Source organism: Humulus lupulus, chromosome 2, assembly GCF_963169125.1.
Source record: "Humulus lupulus chromosome 2, drHumLupu1.1, whole genome shotgun sequence".
Lineage (NCBI taxonomy): Eukaryota > Viridiplantae > Streptophyta > Magnoliopsida > Rosales > Cannabaceae > Humulus > Humulus lupulus.
Window position 1 is genome coordinate 157213149 of NC_084794.1, and position 20359 is coordinate 157233507.

The 20359-nt window shown below is 37.0% G+C and overlaps 1 long non-coding RNA gene across 2 annotated transcripts; it reads left to right on the forward strand.

The window, feature by feature from the left end:
• Window positions 1–6268: 6268 nt before the first annotated feature.
• LOC133818648 (uncharacterized) lies at window positions 6269–11318 on the forward strand. 2 transcript variants are annotated; one of them, XR_009886004.1, is made up of 4 exons: window positions 6269–7494; window positions 10048–10306; window positions 10388–11027; window positions 11226–11312. It is a non-coding gene; the product is annotated as an uncharacterized LOC133818648 (long non-coding RNA). The 2 variants fall into 2 exon arrangements; XR_009886003.1 differs by having other exon boundaries at window positions 6271–7494; window positions 10388–10840; window positions 11226–11318.
• The last annotated feature ends 9041 nt before the right edge of the window (window positions 11319–20359 follow it).

Below are 20359 nucleotides of genomic sequence, written 5' to 3' on the forward strand. Positions count from 1 at the left end.
GTTTACCATGCTCTTTGATTCCTGTGTGATCTTGATAAATTGTGTTTTATTTGTATTGTTGTTTTATGTGTGATTTAATTTTTGTTAGTTGTATCTTGTTCTCACTTCGCAATGCACAATATCGAGGTACGACCATTCTAAACTTTACACTCTTGTCAATTTTAATTTATATTTATATTTTGACACATTGAGGACAATGCTTTAATTAAGTTTGGGGGTATCGAGTTTTATTGTGTTTGTTTTGTGTTTTATTTATGTTTGTTTGAATTTTTTTATTTTTATGTTGTTTTGTTAATTTTTTTTATTTGTTCATTTTCATAAAAATTCAAAAAAAAAAAAGATATATAAAAAAAAAAAAATTTTGGTGATATTTTTCATTTTCAATGATAAAAATTCTGATTGAGTTTGAAATTATATCTCTTAAAAATATGAATAATTTTTAAGCTTTGTTTTTAATTATAGGGTCAATTTTGCTTGTAACAAAAATTACATTTTTCATAAACACTTTTATTTCCTATAAGTTTAAGTGAAAAATAACTTTAATGAAAACCTATTTTCTAAAAGCAAAATTGACAATTTAATTAATTACATAAGCTTGACTTTTATTCATAATAATTTCTTAGATTTATTTTCATTGTGCAATTTTTGAGAAAATCATTTTTATATCACCAATAAAAAAAAAAAAAATAATATGTGTATTTTAATTTTTCTTTTGCTTGAGGACTAGCAAAACTTTAAGTTTGGGGGTGTGATAACTCTACAAAATAGAGTTATTTTACCACTATTTTGTATGCTAATTGTTGCTTAGTTCTTGAGTTTTTAATTAACTTATTAAGTTTTTATGTAATTTTTAATTTATTAGTCTTATTAGAGTTCTCTAGATTTTTATATGTTTTTATAGATATTTTATTATAATATGTTGTAATTTAATTATTTGAAATTTGTATTGTTAAGTTAGAAGTTAAAAGTGTAATTCTTGTGAACTTAAATGCTATATTAAATTAAGTTATAATCAATATTTTTTAATAATTAATATGATTTATTTATATTTGAAAATATTTGATTGCTATTTAATTTATTTTTATCTTGTAGGAATTATATTATAGTTTTGGGAAAAAGAAAGAAAGAAGAGTGGCTTTTGTGAGAAAGAATTAGAAAAAATTGGCACAAGGCCATTTACTCCATTCGGCCCAGGCCCGTTGGCCATCTTCAGCCCTCAATTCTCCACCGTGGGCCTGTCAACCGGCCCAACCCCAGCTCGCCCAGCAGGCCCCTTAGCGCCCCAGCCGCCTGTCACTGCTGTCCAAACGCCCCTTGAGCCCATAAATGTGCTCATTGTCCCCTTGTCTAAAATGCCACCTTTTTACCCATTTTCTACACACTTTTTACCCCAAAATCATCATCACTCCTACAATTTACCCCTATTTACCATATTATTATTAATTTAATCAATTTACTTAATTTAAATTGATTATTTTAATAATCTCATTTTGGCTATAAATAAGGGTTTTGAAGACCAGTTTGTGGTGCTTAATTTTTGGTTACCATCTTTTTTCTCTCTCATATTCTCTCTACCATTCTATCTTCCATTTGGGTTTTCCAAGAGCATTTTGCAAGTATGTATGTCTTTTATTTTGTAATTTCTACTCTAGTTATGTGCCTCTAATCTTTTTCATAAGATTATTAAGATCATGATGAAGCAACTTGTAACTAGGTAATATTTATGTTGTATGTTGATTTCCCTTGTAATGCAACAAAGTCTATGGATTTTTCTTCTTCATATATTTCTTTCATCTTAAATATCTTGTATTTTAGATTGTTAGAACATATTTACATTTTGTTCTTCATTAGTGCATAAACATAATATTCTTTGTGTAAGATGTGTCATTAAATTGTACACATCCATGCTTAGAACAAAAATATTATGTTTTGCCTTATAAATAATGTTCATTGATTTATTTGTTATTTCATTAGATTGATTTACACTAAATGCTTTGAAATTATAATTTTGAAAAGTGAAGAAAAATCCTATCTTTTTATAAGAAATTTGTGTTTAAAATTATAAATCTTTTTGAAAAAGGATAGTTTAAATTATTTTAACTATCACTAACGCTTGGGAATCAATATACTAATAAATATTATTAAACTTACATTTTGTGGATTCTAGTATCTTAATAATATTTTCTTTTAACACTTATTGTCAAATCATTATTGGTTTATTTTCATTCTCTTAAATAGCTTTATTTTTCAATCTTTTATTTTATGTTCATAATATTAAAACTCATCAATATTTGGAACTAGGTTAGAATTTATTACTTTTGATTTAAAATAGTTTTATTTTTGATTTTAGACAACTCCTTTGGGTTCGACCTCGTGCTTACACGAAAACTATTCTATAAATACGATTCGTGCGCTTGCGAGTATAAATATTTAAACATACCCGTTTCGGGTACATCACCAACCTTGATATTGATACATCTTGAAACCTTTTTCAGAGGGACAAAAACAAAGTCACCTTGAGACCCTTACCATATCACACGATGTTGTACTAATAATGGAGACCATAGGTCACATTGAGATGCCAATATTCTTTCACTCACTATTTTACAAATAATGTGTTTTTATTAACTAATAATTTAATTCTAAATTAGTTATTAGTTATTATAAACCTATGAATGTAAATAATTAATTATATATCCGCATAAGTTCATTTAATCTATAAAAGAACCTAATTCTAAATTTAGATGAATTTAAAATGATCAATTAATCCATTATATTCATCCAACTTTAATAAAATACTTTTAAAATAAATTTGGTTATTTTAAAAGGCCTAACTAAACGCTTGCCTTTAGTGTGGTGTGATTACCAAGTTCATTTAACTAAGTAGTTTACATGCAATTAATTTCACAAAAAATAATTCATATAAACAAATAGAAAAATCCTAAATTATCATGTTTCTGTTTAATGAGATGAATGACTAATAAAACTATGTGGGGTTTCATGCATGCCGTGTAATTGACTAATGCATGATCATGTTATCGATCACATCAAAGACCATTTATTTAAATAAATACAATAGATATATAAATAAACAGTAAATAATGGACCGAATGACTATTGGGTATTTCTAAATTTACAACCCTTGACAAAATAGAAATAAAATTACAAATTAGGCTTCAATGATACATATTTCCAAAAGATGCTCCTTTTCCACTTGAGGCTCGTCTTCATAATTCATAAGCTTTAGTCCCAACCATTTAATTAAATAAAAAATATTTTCTAATCAATTTATTTTTTAATTAAAAAACAATTTTTTAATTAAATGAGCCCTTTCATTATCTTTTACATTTAATTGAATTTAAATAGAAATCAGATGACTTTTTAAACTTGGGACAAAAATATCCCAATCAATTAAAAAAGTATTTAAATTTTCTAATAAAATCAAAATAAGATAATTAATTTAAAGTTCAAACAACTAAAAAATAAATTAAATAAAGATATTTTAGGGGTTAGGGATTTAGGTGTACCATGGGCCAAAGCCCATGGCATTTAGGGCAATATTTTGTCTAGCTGAGAGGTAGATGCCTATGCTTTGACGATTGGTGCTGGGGTGCTAGTAGCTGGGCACACGTGGGTGTTGGGGCGCTTGGGCGATGGCAGCCCTCTTTTTTCCCTTTTTCTTCTTGTGTGCATAATTTTTAAAATACAATATAAAAAAAAAAAAAAATCCTATTCCCCATAATAATGACTCACACAAGAATTAGAAAAAAAAGCAAAGCCTAAACCCAATAATCACCATATAATTAATGATCCATCATTCAATCAAACATTTAAAAAATCCATCCATTCATTATACATACCATCACATATATAATAAATGCAATTAACCCACACAATATTTAATGTATACACGCACACATATATATATATACATATATATATGTATAGACTTCTATGATACCAATTGTTGATATAAAAAAAGCACATCAATACCAATCCAGGATCAATATATATATATCTATATGTTAAATCAAAGTATACAAAAGTTAGATTTAATACCTCTTGTAGCCAATCAAGTATTCTCGCTCTCTTCTAGTAATTGATAACAATCATCCAATCCATGAAGACAACACTGGGATCCACACCACATTCTTCCAAGACAATCCTCAACACATTAGGATATGTGCGGGCACACAGAATGATCAAGGATAAATTTCTCTCTAGATGTACTCAACGCATGAGAACTAGAGATATGGAGAAGGAAAGACTTTGAGAGAATTAGAGAAAAGTTAATATTTTTCTCTTTGAGCGAATTTTAGGTTTCTAAAACTTGTGATACCCCCCTCTGAGAAAAATCTATATATAGTCTAGGTCAAATCACATTAAGTTTACATTTTCTTTATTTAATTAATATTTTAATCAATTTATAATATTAACTAATTATTTGAATAATAATTAAATAACATAAATAAGTAACTGCTTAATTTTTGTCAAGCCAAGTGGGTCCCACAGATGACCTGTGCTAGTCACTATGGCATCAAGAAATGCCATATGGACCTATGATTCTAAGCTCCAATAAACCAGATTATTAATTAAATTATTATTTATTAATTCCATTATTACTCCACCATAAATATGGAATTTCAGTCTTAGTAATTTTGTAGTCCATTGATACAACCACTTCATGTAGTTCTATCCTCCAATTATTGGTTCATAAATTAGAGTTGGTTACCCTTGTAATTAACACGTGTTCCTTAAGTACCATTAATTCACAAGTGAACAATTAATTTATAATCATATTATAAATTTGAGCATAATAAGTATTCAATTCCAGAATTGACCCTTAAGGGAGTCAATATACGATTTGTTAAGAAAGCTTGGATTTCAAATCTTGTAAGATCATGTTCCCAACCATACATGGTATTGAATCTCCAAAACAAAAGTCATTATCCTGATATACAAACAAACATTTACGAGTGAATAAAAAGACACAATAGACATGAATAAAAGTTCATGACTACTAAGGATTCAGACTGATCTACATATGATCATCATGTTGATATGAATTAAGTCTTTATGGTAAATGGTAAATTTATAAAGAAATTAATTCACATTGAACCTGTCATATATAATATAATTTTATAAAGTACCTTCACTAAGATGTCCATCCACATCATAAATTCGAATCTAGATTACATGCATTCAAATAATACTTAGCGAACTGTACTAGCAATCATTCATTAAAGATTTCTTACTTTAATATGTTCCTGACTATTTTATTCATTATTTATGATCCCATTCCTCTCATTCTCATACAAGACCATCTCTCATAAATGAATATGGAATTTTTCTAGTATTTATATTAATTATTCCAACAATAATCTAGATATTCTATTATAAGAAAAGTCACTTTTATTAACATTCAAAATAAATTATTGTTGACTTGATTTTTGGATAACTAAATTAATTATAAATGAGAGCTTTTGTGCATGAAACCTAGAGAGAATATTCAAGCAATAAATGTACAGAACACCAAGAAATTATAGTGGTCCGACCACTAATGACCTACATCCATGTTAGTCAATGATTGATTATATGATTCTTACAAGGAGTAAATTCTCATGAATACAGACTTGAATCCCCCCATCAATGGTCTCAAACACATTCTTTGTATGGCGAAAAGGTGTGTTTGGGAGTGACAAGACAACTCCTTTCCTATCCTACTTTAATCCTTATGGTGGTTAGAAGGTTTTGACATTTATAATTTCCAAAACCCGCAAGGCGAAGAATACATGTTTCCTCTTCCAGAGGTGTGGAATTTGGCATTAAGTTCATGAACTTATGTGACTTGAGGATTTCAAAACCTTACCCCACTTGAAATCTCTTTGGTGAGGTCATGTTGGTGAGGCTTCTTGAGTGATCTTCGATGAAATTTCCTTGCCAAGAACATTGTAGCTCGCTTGTCGAACACATCGAAATCACGTCGGTTGCCACATCATCTGGTAAAAAATGTGGTATAAAAATTAACCTCCGAATCAATCTACAAGAAGGATTATGTTTGACTTATTCCTTGGAGAACTGGTCCTTTGTGAACTTGTCATTTGTGAAGGGAGTTATGCCTCGCAGGCTTTCTTGGACTTGCCAGATAATTGGACATTGTCCCACATTTAGGCTAAGCTGTTGTGGAGGTGCCTTTCCAGCCCCGCACGTACAAGTGGTGGGAGGCCCATGGGCCAATAGGGTATAAAAGGCTAGGGAAATAATTATTATTGCATCCAATATTAGTTACCCTCAAGCGATAGGACGATGAATAATCTCAAGTGCCTAAATTTTTGAGATCTGCCATATTTCAATCTCAATTTCTTAGAATCCCCTCTGATTTCAATACCTTGTAAGTTTTTGACCTCATTTTTCATTTAGAGAATTTTATGCAGTGTACAGTGGATCCATAGTGTCCAGATTAAGGATTTTCTCCTTTTAGGCTTAGGTCGGGTCGTTGGGACTTGACCCTCGCTAGATTCAGAAGGATCGAGGGTCAGGTAGTTTTAAAATAGGGCACGCGTATTCACATGCCCACTTATCTTTTGGATGAGATGTTGGTTCTTGGGTGTCAGGATAAACACCCATGAACCTACAAACGTTTCAGAGATACCTCTGAAAATCACTTTTCGATCAGTTCATTTGTTTAAGTCACCAATGAATTATGTTGATTGGACGACCTAGTTATCCTTATGGCCTTAGTGACCTATTCGGTGGTATCTATTTGTATCCACCGTATTCATTTAGAACTTACCTCCCATTTTTGTATCAAATGTCCGTTGGAGATGGTGATTAGTGAGGAGGTTAGCTACCAATCGTTGACAACCTGCTCCGTCTTTTAAATGACGAAGAGTCACTACCAAAACCTGCCTTGCCTACTCTGCAAGTGAAGCTAGAGTGCCGTCAGGAGGAGTGGCATCACCAATAATGCGAGTCGACCGAGCAAGCATTCCATTATCATCTTATTCACAACCTGGAGGAAAGAAAAAGACAATTACTGCCAATGAGTTGGACACGCGATGTGGAGGTTGATTAGATACAGCAAGACAATGCACCACCTTGGGGTCCATCTGAGTTGCAAGAACAAGTTCATTTAGCGATTCTTTTGCTCCATACATCATTTATGGTGCATCAAAAATGTTGCTAGAGTTGCCGAAAAAAAGCAAAAGAGACCAGTAGCTGAGGCATCTAGCGTTGTTGAGGCCCAAGATAACGAAACGTCTTCAGGCTCTCTTGACTTGACCTAGGTATAGAGACAAATTGTCGACCTGGTTGTGGCTTCCGAGGTAAAAATACATGCCAGCGGAAGGATGCAGAAGAGACATGGATGGTACCACAGGCCGCATGTGAGGCAGGAAAGCCTAAAGTCCCAAACTTCTAGAGGTTGGGGCCCTCTTGTCGCTGAATGATTATTTCATTCAGGTCTTGAATTACTGTAGGATCTTAGTATTTCAGGTTGTAACGACCCAAATTTCCTAATAAGGTTTAGGACCTTGATTAGGAGGCCGGGAGGGCCATAATTGGTTTACTGTACTATTATGTGATTATATGCATGATTGTGTGGGTCATATTATTATATGATGATAAAGGCATGCATGGGACTATATACTCTGCTGTGAGGGTATTTTGGTAATTTGGCTCATTGAGAGCGTAATTGCATACTTGTGTATATTTTGGTAAGCTAATGTTGAGACCACATTATTATGTGGATATATCTGTGATCTGTGACTCGAGATGATCCTAGTGAGCAGATTAGCGGAAAAGTCATGGTGGGGATTTATACCCGGCTCGGGGTGAGCCTAGGGGTATAAATGGGAACTTAGTGAGCATATTGGAGTCTATTGTTTTTAACATTGAGAGTTATAATTGGAGATTAGTTAGGTATCGGGAATTAAGCGGGAAATGTTAGAGATACTCGAGGAGTTAGCAGGAATTGGGTAAAATGACTAAAATGCCCCTAAGTGGATTAAAGGGTTTGGGCTTAATAGGGAGGGCATTAAGGTCATTCGGCTTGCAAGGGATATATATGCTGAGGCTTTATGTTAGTGGGAATTGTAGAAAGTAATAGAAGTCAGGAAGAAAGGAAATAAGGAAAAGAAAGAAAAGAGAAAAGGAAGGGAAAATAGAGTTGTACTCTCTAAGTCGGTTTATGTTTTCTTCACCAATTTCTTGAGGGTTTCTGGAGTAAAACTCAGAGGAAAGTTAGTCCAATTAAGCCACAAGGTTACTGAGCAAAGATTGAGGATTTGGCAAGGGTTTAGCAAGATTAGGCCATCACTTGAGGTAAGGTTCTGTAATCTCTTCAGTTGCTGGTTTGGTTTTTGTTTCTGGTTTTTGAGCTATGGTGCTAAGTTGAATTGGATGGAACTTTATGGAATTCAGGCTTAAGACTGAGGAGAAGCAAGCCAAGAAGGTTTAGAGACAGCTTGTGGTCGAAATTCTATCAAAGGTATAAAGCCTAAACTCTAACTTTGTTGTTCAGCTGGATTTGATTGAGTTTTGGAGCTTAGGAGTGGCTATGGTGAATTCTGAGTTTGTGGATGCATGTGCCTGAGTTCTAGATGTTTGGGGTGCTTGGGATGAGTGGAATATGGTCATGAGGTTGTTTTTGAGATTGGGAAGGAGTTGGAAGAGTTTTGGTTCGAGTTGGTTTGAGAAAATCGCTGAGGAGGAAAATTGGTGTAAGTTTGTCTGTGACTAGCGCTAGCCTTTGGGCGCTGTAGCGCTAGGCCAAGTTTGCTGAGGGATTTTGGCTTCTGTTTGTAGCGCTGTAGCGCCCTCCCATGAGCGCTGTAGCGCTACCCTGCTTCCTGAAGTGGATTTTAGGGTTGTTTGCAAGGGTTTTTGAACTAAGGTTTGGGGTTTGGTTCCACCACCTTGTTTGGTGGAACTAGGACTTCCCGAGGGCTCGGGATTGGCCCCGGGGCTAGGTTTTGAACTTGGAGATTTTTAGTGACTTTGGCCATGATTGTGATTAGGTAAGCGCTAGGGCTCGAGGGGGATCGTGCTCAAGGAGTCAAGTGATCAAAGCTAGTGAATTAAAAGGTAAGAAAGCTGCACCTGATTATGTGGTTAGGTTGGGACTAAGTGTTCCCTATGCTTGTATGCGCTGTTATATGAATGTGATTAACTATGTGAACACGATGGGACTAAGAGCTCCCGACATTTGTATATCATGTCATGGGATGGTATTATTATACCATGGGACATGCGATAACTGACCTAAGAGTGTCGGAATCAATATTTGCGCACAGGGCGCGGCTCAGCCACTGGTAGCTGAGGCAGCTTATTTGTCACTGAGCTCGGTTTAGCTGGCCGGAGTCAGTGAGTATTGCACTGGGGGCGGCCCAAGGGAGCCAAAGACAGTGTGTTAAATAGAGGGTGCGACTAAGGGCGCTAACCCTGAATAATACTTGATGGATTATGATTGTGAATATTGTGTTATGAATATGATTTGTTGGTTGTTTGGATGACAAACTGTTAATCTGTTGTGTGTTATCACTGATTGGATAAATGTTACGAAATGCTGAAGTCCTGGTCATGCATTGTGAAATATTTGATAAATGATGTTGATCTTGCTATGTTATCATGATTTCTTGCTGGGCCTCGGCTCACGGGTGCTACGTGGTGCAGGTAAAGGCAAGGGTAGGCTGAGTCAACCATGAGTTGGAGAGCTCTGGGGGCGAGGTGTACATTATCAGCTGCTCGGCCGTCACGGTCGAGGAATTGTACAGGAACGGAAACCTAAAATGTATATTTTTCCATTAGAATGGCTAGAATTACTTGTAACTCATGGCATTTGTTGTAACTAAGATGTCTAAACCCTGTTTTGAGTTTCCATGAATTAAACTGTCATTTTTAATGAAAATAGCCTGTTGTGACCAAAATCTTTTATTCCTAATCTGTTGATGACACTGGATCCACTTTGTTTAAATGACGTGATTAGCAGGTCTTGCATTATTTTAAACACACAGTGTAACAGTCTTGGTTATCCAGGGCGTTACACAGGTGGTCCCAAATAGCTACTGCATACTCACAGGTATCCAAGTATTGTACAAGTCGCTCAACTGGCCTTCACCAACCCTTGAAGAGATCAACTATTTTTACGACTTGGAGCCTAACCCTGCAGGTTGTGATTGAGGTTTCTACCATCTGTGAACTCAATGAGGCATCGAGAACTTGATGATTAGTAGGGTGTCCAACTCCAGCAGTTACCTTCGCTAGTATTTTATGGTGCAAGGATTCACAACAAAGAAAAAGGCCTTTAGTAAGTTCTCAAGACTTAAGATATTAAGTGCATTTTTAAGCATCTTGTGCTTTGCTAACGTTGTAGGCTTGCCAATTTCAGGGCCCTTCAAGTGACCTCATACTTAACTAGAGTATGAAGAACACCTATGGCTTATCAAGAAGTTTGATGTACCACTTGGCACGACCCACCTTTTTGCTGACCAACGAGAATATGGTGGCTTATGACATCTTCAATAAGGATCAATCCTTTAATTGCAAGTCAGCCCCGCCATTGACTAGTCAGGTGTAAGTGACAATCCCCCTTCGCTAGGTTAGGATTGAGTATACCAAGGAAGGGGCACCCATACGCGAGGCTGAAGCATTTGCTAGCGAGGTCTCCTCGCGTTTTAGATAATTGGACTCGTTTGAAGTCAGAGAGGCTGAGGTTGTGGAGATATCTCATTCCTGAGCCTCAAGGGGTTATTTACGAGGCGAGGTCCATCTCGATCCCCATGTCCGCTCTTTCTTGCATGAGTCAAGGTCACATTGCGGAAGATGCGAGGACGAAACCAAGGTTAATTCTCATGATTTTGGCTTCATTGGTCAACCAATTTTTGTGCTTGAGCATTTACCCTTGCCTGAACCTCCTCATTTTTCTTCACACCTTTTTTCCTTCATTTACATGGATGATGTTATGAATTCGGGATCATTTCAACTAGAAGTGCCTAACGATCCCAGGGCCCTAAACATAATTGACCAAAGTACGAGTTCTTTCCTTACAAACTGGCTTGCTAACTGTTTTGGAGATCATTAGAAAAGTCTCGTGTTTCCAAGTAAACCCAAAATAAATAATTTTTCGGCCATCAATTCACTTTGTTTTTAGGCTTTATGAGTTAGCTAGCTATACATGACAACTTATTATTATTTTTTGACTTCGCTAATGTTTACTTTTGATGCAGGATCAATGGTTGAAAAAATTAATGTGGATGGCCTTTTCACTCAACCTACCCTCGCCATCAAGAAGAAGAAGAAGAAGAAGAAGAAGAAGAAGAAGAAGAAGAAGAAGAAGAAGTGACCCTCCGGGAAGTACTCATAGGAGAGACCTAAGAAAAAGGTTGCCTTGGCTCCACCGACCAAGGCAGCCCCGAAAGCAATCCCCAAGGCGGTTTCCAAGGTTGGCAATAAGGATAAGGGCCCTTGTTTGATGTTGATGCCCCATCACAAGAAAGTCAGGCCCATGAAAGATATGACCAACGCGATTTGTGAAGGGGGACAAATCCTAGAAATATGGGTTATGGTCTTGTTGGGGTCATCCTTGGACTTGGTTCACCAAAAAATGGTGAACGCGACCCTGGTAAGATGGCAAGCTTATACCTTGCTTCTTGCACTATTTTTTTGTTTGTTTTACTTGTTTTAAATGACCTACTTATATTTATCACAAGCGTCAATGACAGCAGTCCACCTCTCGCAGTAGCTAAAGCGAGAGGCTGAGGAGAAATAGGCATTTGAAGGAAAGCTCAAAGAGGTAAGGCATGCATTAATAGTCACCAAGGAGGAGGTTCATAAGATGCGACATGAGCTGGAGTAGGCCTACAATGATGTGGAGGTCTAGAAGGCCCAAGCCAGCCCTTTGGAAGTGATTGGGGTAGTTGATGCCAAGAAATTAGTGGGCTTGAGAACCAAATTGCTGCCTTGGAGGTTAAAGTTTGCGAGGCTAAGAAAAATGCCGAAAATATGCTCTACCTCATCCGAAGGTACAACATAAATGTTGAATTGTGCTTCCTTAGGGGGCGTGAGATCGTGATCATTGAGGCCTACAAGAAGAAGCTTGCAGGTGAAGAGGCCGAGGTAGAGAACACTGAGGCAACTGCATCTGAGCCTCATGGTGAGAAGGTGACTAGTGAGTTCCAAACCATTCTCGCAGTTGAGAAACCTACTAAACCACCTATTGACCTGAGCTCCTCAACCCCTGCCTCGTGATCTTTACTGTTTTCCCTATCGTCCATTGTTACCTTTATTTTTCCCATTTTTTTTTGTAAAAGTATTTTCTATTTTTTTATGGCCACTTCAACCATAATTGTACAGAAAATTGCCACTTCGGTGGTTATTATTTTTTGTGCATCTTGTTGCTTTAACTTAGTATACTAATCTATACATCGCATATTTGACATTATGCTCAAATATTTATTATTATTTCACTTGTTTATTTTTTTGTTAGTATACTTTTAAGCTCGTATACCCTATATGCCCCCCAAAGTGACTAGGGAGATTTGTGGTTCTTTGTCACTTAATTTGCGATCGACACTATGGTTTGCGAGTAACCTCGTGGGGCTGCCATATCGCCTATGATGGCTCTTTTATTTTTGTGTGTAAGTTTACTTGTGGTAACATCCTACTTATTGAGGCCTTAACATTTTTGTCACTTACATATTCGTTCTTAAAACCAGAACTTTTAGGGACTTCACTATAATGGGCTTATGTCATGACTTTTTTTATTTTTTATATGCGATATTTAGATCTTAGATCGCTAACTTTAATAGAAGTACGAATAAAACTACCACAATTATCATTAATTTGCCTAAAGTTATTCACATCGACAAAAAAAAAACTCAAAATATTAAAATATTAAGTGCGACAACTGAAGAGTTAGTATTTACAAAAGCAAGGATATAAAACCCTTTCATTAGTATTAATTTTGTAGGTGCTAACCATTTTAGTACATTGGAATCAAATCTCTATTGAGTCACGAGAGCTTGAATGTCCTGGGCGGGAGCACTTTCTAATGAGTTAGGGTCCTTCCCAATTAGGACCCATAACCCCTACTATCGAGTCGCGTGTGTTTATGAACACCTTACAAAGTAATAGGTCACCCACCTGAATATTTTATCTTTTTCCAGTGCGTTAAAGTAGCATGCCACCTTTTGTAGATAAGCATCTACTCAGGTTCGCTAGTTCTCTCCTTTCTTCAATTAGATCAAGTGAGTTAGCAAGTAAGGTTTCATTCTGTGTTTTGTTGTAAGTGATTCTTCTGTGTGAGCGAATGTTTACCTCAACACGTAACATCACTTCATAACCATATGTTAGCGAGAAAGGGGTGTGCTTAGTGGCATTTTTACTATCATTCTATACGAGCACAGAACTTCGGGAAGCTCGTCTGCCCACGCCCCCTTGGCTTTTTCCAATCATTTTTTAAGTGTGTCTTTGAGTGTCTTATTAATGGATTTGACTTGCTCATTTGCTTGGGGGTGAGCGATGGCAAAGAAAATCTTCACAATTCCACAATGATCACAAAAGCTTGAGAAATGATCACTGTCAAATTGAGTACCATTGTTTGATATGAGCTTCTTACGCAAACCATAGCGACATATAATATTCTTGATCACAAATTCAAGGACTTTCTTGGAGGTTATCTTCGCCATGGCTTCTGCTTTGCACCACTTTGTAAAGTAGTCAACATAGACTACAACAAACATAACACCTTCATGACCCTAAGGAAGTTTATCGATTAGGTCTATCCCACAACTTGCGATGGCCACAAGTTTTGCATTTGCTTAAGAATGTTGGGAGAGGCCCACTAAATTTTGGAGAACTGCTAGTATTTGTCCTAGTTATTCACATATTCCATGGAGTCCTCGTTCGTAGTGGGCCAAAATTACCCTTGTCAAAGTATTATTTTAGCGAGGCTTTTCCCCCCAATGTGATTGCTACTGAACCCTTCATGCACTTCTCGTATCAACAGTTGGGACTCTTCTCGAGTGATACATTGTAATAGTGGCATGGAGTAGCCTTTTCGATACAAGTGACCATCCACTATGACATAGCGAGGTGCTTGATACAACATCATCTTTGTTTCGTTCTTGCTTTTAGAGAGAATTCCACCATTCAAATATTTCACGATGGGGGTCATCCAAGAGTTACTTCATAAATGAGCATTGCCTCCAACTGTTTAGTGATGCTCAGGGTTGCCAAGAACATGATGGGAACGACATTGAGGATTTCTACATTTCTTACACTTGCTAACTTTTCCAAGGCATTAGCATTGTAATTTTACTCCCTCGACACTTGTTTGATTGTATAATGATTGAATTTTTTGAGCATTTCCTTTCCTTTGGCAAGGTAGGATGCCTTCTTTAAACCGCGAGCGTGGTACTCGCCTAGGATCTAGTTGACCACAAGTTGGGAATCGCTTTGTATCTTTGACAAGCTCGCCTTTAATTCTCTTGCAATCCTTAGCCAGCCAACAGGGCCTCATATTCAACATAATTGTTAGAGCGTTAAACCTAAATATCAAAGCACAATGGATACGATGTCCTTCTAGAGTGACCACTATGAGATCAGCCCAAGAGTGATTTTCGTTGGTGGCTCCATCAACATACACTTGCCAATAGTATTTTTCGACTCATTGGATTTCTTTTTTTGCTTCAAGTCACCAAGTACATTCTATGATGAAGGAAGCTAGCTGTTGTCCTTTCATGGCCGTTTTAGGCACGTAGGTGATCTCATATTTCCCGAGGTTTATGGCCTACTTTTGTAGGTGACCTGAAGAATTAGGTTTTTGTAAAAATTGTCTTAAAGGCTGATTAGTTTGTACCTTGATAGCATGAGCTTTAAAATACGATCGCAATTTTTGAGATGCCAGAAGTAAGCAGTACACCAGCTTCTCCATTTGGGGGTATCTTATCTCGGCCCCAACAAGCCTTTTTCTAACATAATATATGGGGGTTTTGAACTTTCTCATCTTCCCAAACTAATGCGACTTGGTCAGACATCACTAAATACTAGAAGAGATCTTCACCTTGCAGTGGTTGGGAAAGTGTGGGAGGTTGTGCTAAGTATTGTTTGATTGCCTGAAACATGTTCACACTCGTTAGTACATTCAAACTTTTTACTGCCTTTTAGTAGGTTGAGGAATGGGATGCACTTGTCGGTTAACTTCAAGATAAATCGATTGAGTATGGCAACCCTATCCGTGAGGCTTTATACTTCTTTTGTTATTTTCGGGGATTCCATTTCTACCAAGGCTTTAATCTTGTCCGAGTTGGCCTTTATGCCTAGTGAGTTGATGATGTATGCTAGGAATTTTCACTAGACTACTTTGAAAGAGTACTTCAGGGGATTCAAATTCAATTTATAACAATGTAGGATGGTGAAGATCTCCTCTAAATCTTTTACATTCCCCTGGTCTTCTTAGATTTTACCAACATGCCGTCAACATAAACCTCCATGTCTTTACCGATATGATCTTTAAACGTTTTGTTCCCGAGGCATTGGTATGTAGCCCCTATATTCTTTAAACCAAATGACATTACCTTATTGTAATAGATTCCCATAATGTTCATGAACGAGGTATGTTCCTCGTTGAAGGAATGCATCAGTATTTGGTTGTACCCCAAATATGCATCCCTGAAGGATAGTAGCTCATGACCTGGTAAACATTCTTTCAGGCATTCCTTCTTTAGGTCGGTGAAGTCAATGCAGACTCACAACGTCTCATTAGCCTAACGAACTAAGACTAGGCTTTCTACCCAAAAGGGTTGAAAGTTTCCCTAATGAATCAATTCTCTTAAAGATTTTTCACCTCAGCCTTCAAGGCCTTCTATTTTTGGGCATCTAGCGACCTTCTTTTCTGTCGAACTGGGTAACCATTTTGTTCTACATTTAAGGCATAACTTATAACAAAGGGCCTGATCCCTTCCGTGTCACCGTTCGACCATGCGAAATTGTCTTGATTATTTCTTAAGAAATCCACCAGTTCAGCCCGTATACTTGCATTTAAGATTTTACCGACCCTCACCTTTCGGGCGAGGTCACCATCTATTAACTTGGCTCGTTGGGTCCTACCAAATTCTCTTCATCCCTAAAGCGAGGATCTAACTCCTCCCCACTTTGGGCCTCATTTCATAACATGTTAACGTGTGGCTCACCATCGTTGGTAACTTTCTGCACTACCACCATGGCCTCCTCATCGAACAAATTCATGAGATCTTCGGCAACTTGATCATCAAGAATCTTATTAGCGCTAACATCATTCTTTGCCTTGCATATGGAGGCATTAAAGCACTCCCTAGCTTCTCACTGATTTCCATTTACACAACCTATCCTCTCACTTGTCTTGAACTTGATTCTAAGTGCAAGAGGGAGGAGATGACTCGCAAGCTTATCAGCATAGGTTGTTCAAGAACGACATTGTATGCTGAGGGAAATCCACGACCACAAAGGTGTTCATGCAGGTTGCTCTTTCTGGCGCATCTCCAAGGGTGACTGGTAATTTGATAGATCCCGTGGGGGTTAAGCCCTCCCCATTGAACCCATATATCGTGGTGGTACCGGGGTCGAGATCGGGAGTCGATAATTTCATATTTTCCAAGCACATCTCGTACAAGATGTTGATCGAGCTCCCATAGTCGATCAACACACCTAAGACCTCATGTTGGTGATTTGACAAAAATGACAAAAGAATCGTTATGTGGGAAATGAACGTTCTTTGCCTCATCGTTGGTGAAACTTATGCTTTGATCTTCCATGCAATGTGTCTTACCTGGCCTTTCTACACTGACCATGACTTCGCTTGACTTATGGCATAGCTCTATGGTGTATTTTTCTAGCTCCTTGCTACTTTCTCCTGAGAGGTGCGGACCTCCTACATTGATTTGAGGATGATTTTAGTTCTGGCCTTGACGATTGTCCACAAACCAGCCGAGGTCTCCCTTTCAGATGAAGAATTCAATTTCACCTTACAGCTGGTGGCATTCGTTGGTTCATGCGTGTGATCTCGATGGAATCAACATAACTTGTTTTGGTCCCTCTTACACTTTCCTTATAGGCGAAGGTTGCCAGTACGGGGCTTGATTTTCTGGAGCTTCGAAAACTTCCTCCCAAGTTTGTATCAGGGCAGTGTAGTTTGTGAATTTTGGTTCAAACTTAAACTACTTGTCGTTTTTCTTAGGCATTTTGTTGTTTTTTGTCCTTGGGTGACTTCCGATAGACTTTATTGGGTATTTCCAAAACCACTGCTTTGCAACGCCAACTAGGGTTGCTAGGAAAATCTTATAGCGATCATTCTCAGAGACCCTTGCAATCTCCATTTGAGTTTTAAAATTGTTGATATGCTCCAAAGAGTCTCCCTTCCTATCGTAGGTCACCATGAAAAACAACATAAAGTGCACTGGTGTAGCGGCGTTACCGATCTCAAGAGCGAATAGGCATGCTCATTTTGACCATTATTTGGCTCTTCCATGTTTCTCTCCCCTATCTCCTGGATCTCCCTTTGTAAGTATTTTAGCTGGGAGAGAATTGGATCCAAGGAGCCAATTGTACAAGTCCGGGTACAACGCAAGTCGTTGTCACAAACCTGGATTCCACACGACCCTTGGATTAGCTCAACCATCTCATTTTTTATTGTTCAACTTGTTGCATAGATTGGGATCATTCCTAATCTAGAATCTATTTCTCAGGCGATCAAAAATGTTGCAACTATCAGTTTGTCATTGCATTTGTAGAGGTCATCATGTATTTAATGACTGCTAGATTGGGCTCCTCCGTAAAACTGAGGGATATGGAGAGCTTCCATGTTTGGAGGCGGAATTGACCCATTCTTCCTCAGCTAATCGACCCTACTCCAAGGGAATTTTTTTCCATCAAGGGGATCAGCATTCTCAGGTTGTGTAGGAGCTAGCTATTCACCATTCCCAATTGACACCCTCTAGCGAGTTCGGCTACGCTTCCTACAATTCATCAAAAGTTGTACCTCACTGCCTATAGGTGTCATAACATTGGAACATTGTTGACTTGTTTTTCCAGCTATATGGAGCATAGTCTCAAGAGCTAGTGTTGCCTCTCTCTATCTTTTTGTGGCCTCCCATTGAGTGTGCTCAACTTCTCTGCATTGTGCCACTATCGTTGCAACATTTGTGGGTCACATTCAAGCCAATTTTGCTTGCATGGTCGCTAAGGCCCCCGCATGTCCAGTAGATTTTTGTCGGGTTGGAAGCCTGATAAGGGCATTTTGGATATTATACTTGTTATCCTTTCACATTTAGATAATGTTAATTTCTAGTGTTTTTAGGTGTTCTTAGCTTTGTTTTACGAGTCTTTGATTTTTAAGCCATAAAATATTTTATAAGGTATTATTGATGAATATGATGTATTTTTGTGGTTTGGAAATGATGTGCAATGGTAGGATTCGAGAAAATGCAGTTTGGGATGAGTTTGAAGTGTTTTTGAAGTCCGTACAGCTAAGTTTTGAGCTTAAAGTTGAAGATTACGAAGAAAAAGCACACGAGCAGAAAAAAAAGTCAGAAATGTTCCAGGTCGCGGCCGGAGCCCGATTTTCTGGAAAATACATGTTCCAGTGGTCGCGGGTGCCAAGAAACATTGGCCGTGGCCGGTGATTAAATTTTCCTTAATTTTTTAATTTTAAAAGTATTTTTGAAAGGGCTATTAAAGGGGTTAGGGTTAACTTTTATAATAACTTTGGATTGTGAATTTTAGAGGTTAGAGCAGCAGAGGAGGAGAAAAGACATCATCATCTACATTCTTCAATCTTGTTTTTCTTTCTTCTCCAAACCCCCTATTTTCATTGAATGTTTATGTTTGTGAATATGAGTGTGATTATGGAGTAGTTTTCTTTGTAGTCGAGGGTTATTTCAAAACCATATACATGAGAACTTGAATGCAATCATACATTTTATTCCTTTTATTCCCTTATATTAAATTGTTTCTATTTTTCTAATTTAATGCAATGAATGAGATCTTGTTAGGTGACCAACTAATTAGGGTTTTGCATTATTCTACTATCATCTTAGGATTTCTATTCACCTAATAGTTTAGGATTCTAAGTAGAGTTATAAATAGCAATTAGGATATTGTTACAAGTATCTTGATTGTGATGAAAAATAGAACCTAGGTTAAATGAATTGCATGCTAAATGAATTTGTATCCTAGATTAAATTGTTTCCATAAAGTGTAATGCTTTTATTAGGTTAAATATATTGCATGATCAATGGGTTTATTGTTGGGTAAAAAATATTAATTAAGAGCGCTTAGCTTTAATTAATTATAATAGGAAAATAGGGAGAATTGACTGCTTAAGTGTTATCTGTGGGGCTAATACTTTAACTGGGAATATGGAATATTATTTGTCATTGTTGATAGATTGATTGTAGAAGATGGAGAGTAATTCTTGAATATTTCTTTAATAACATTTTATCCTTATGTAAGGCCCTGGTTAGCAAAGACCGTTACACTGTGTCTTAAAAATAGTACTTAACACGTTAAGTGAGTCATTTGGACTTAAATGTGTAATTCAAGACAAAATTAAGGTTAGGTATTAAAAATTTTAGTCAACGAAGTAATTATTTTTCAATAAAAATATTAAGTCTATACACGGGATCCCAAAAAGTGGCTATAGACTGATTAGAGACAAATAAAATACAAATTAGCCATCCTAAGGGGTTCAATCCTCGTTCTTCCTGTAACGCCCTACTTCATTAGAGCCGTTACTAAGTAAGTTAAAAATGTGCCATTAGCTCACTAATCATGGTTTTAGGTTAAAGTGTAGCTAAACTATAATAAAAGTCATTTAAAGCATTTAATATAAAAAATGTGGTCATTAATTGAAAACATAATGAGTTATACATTTAGGATCCCAAAATATTGTTTAGAAAATACTTTACATCTCAAAATACATTTAAGGTCGACTTAGGCGAAAAATTTACAATTACATTACATCTTCCCAAAATAAACCTGGCCGTGGCAGCTAGGTAAGTCGAACATGTACCCCTTGCTCCACACTCACCGTACTCATGGTTGGTCGACCTTTCCTTTGCCCTTACATGCACCATAGAGCACCCGTGAGTCAAAGCCCAGCAAGAAAACTCAATACAAAGCATATATCATATGCATAGCAATCCACAGTATACAAAAAAGCAGCCAACATGCTAAACACATAGCGGCCAACGCCGTCGCAGACGCTTTACAGGCCCTGGGTTCGCGGTCTTCATTGAGAGGATGACTCCAGCATCCTAGGAGGGTCTCGCCCTAATGGCCTGCACTCAACGTGCTCAACGCCATTCCCAACCCCTTGCCGTATTCG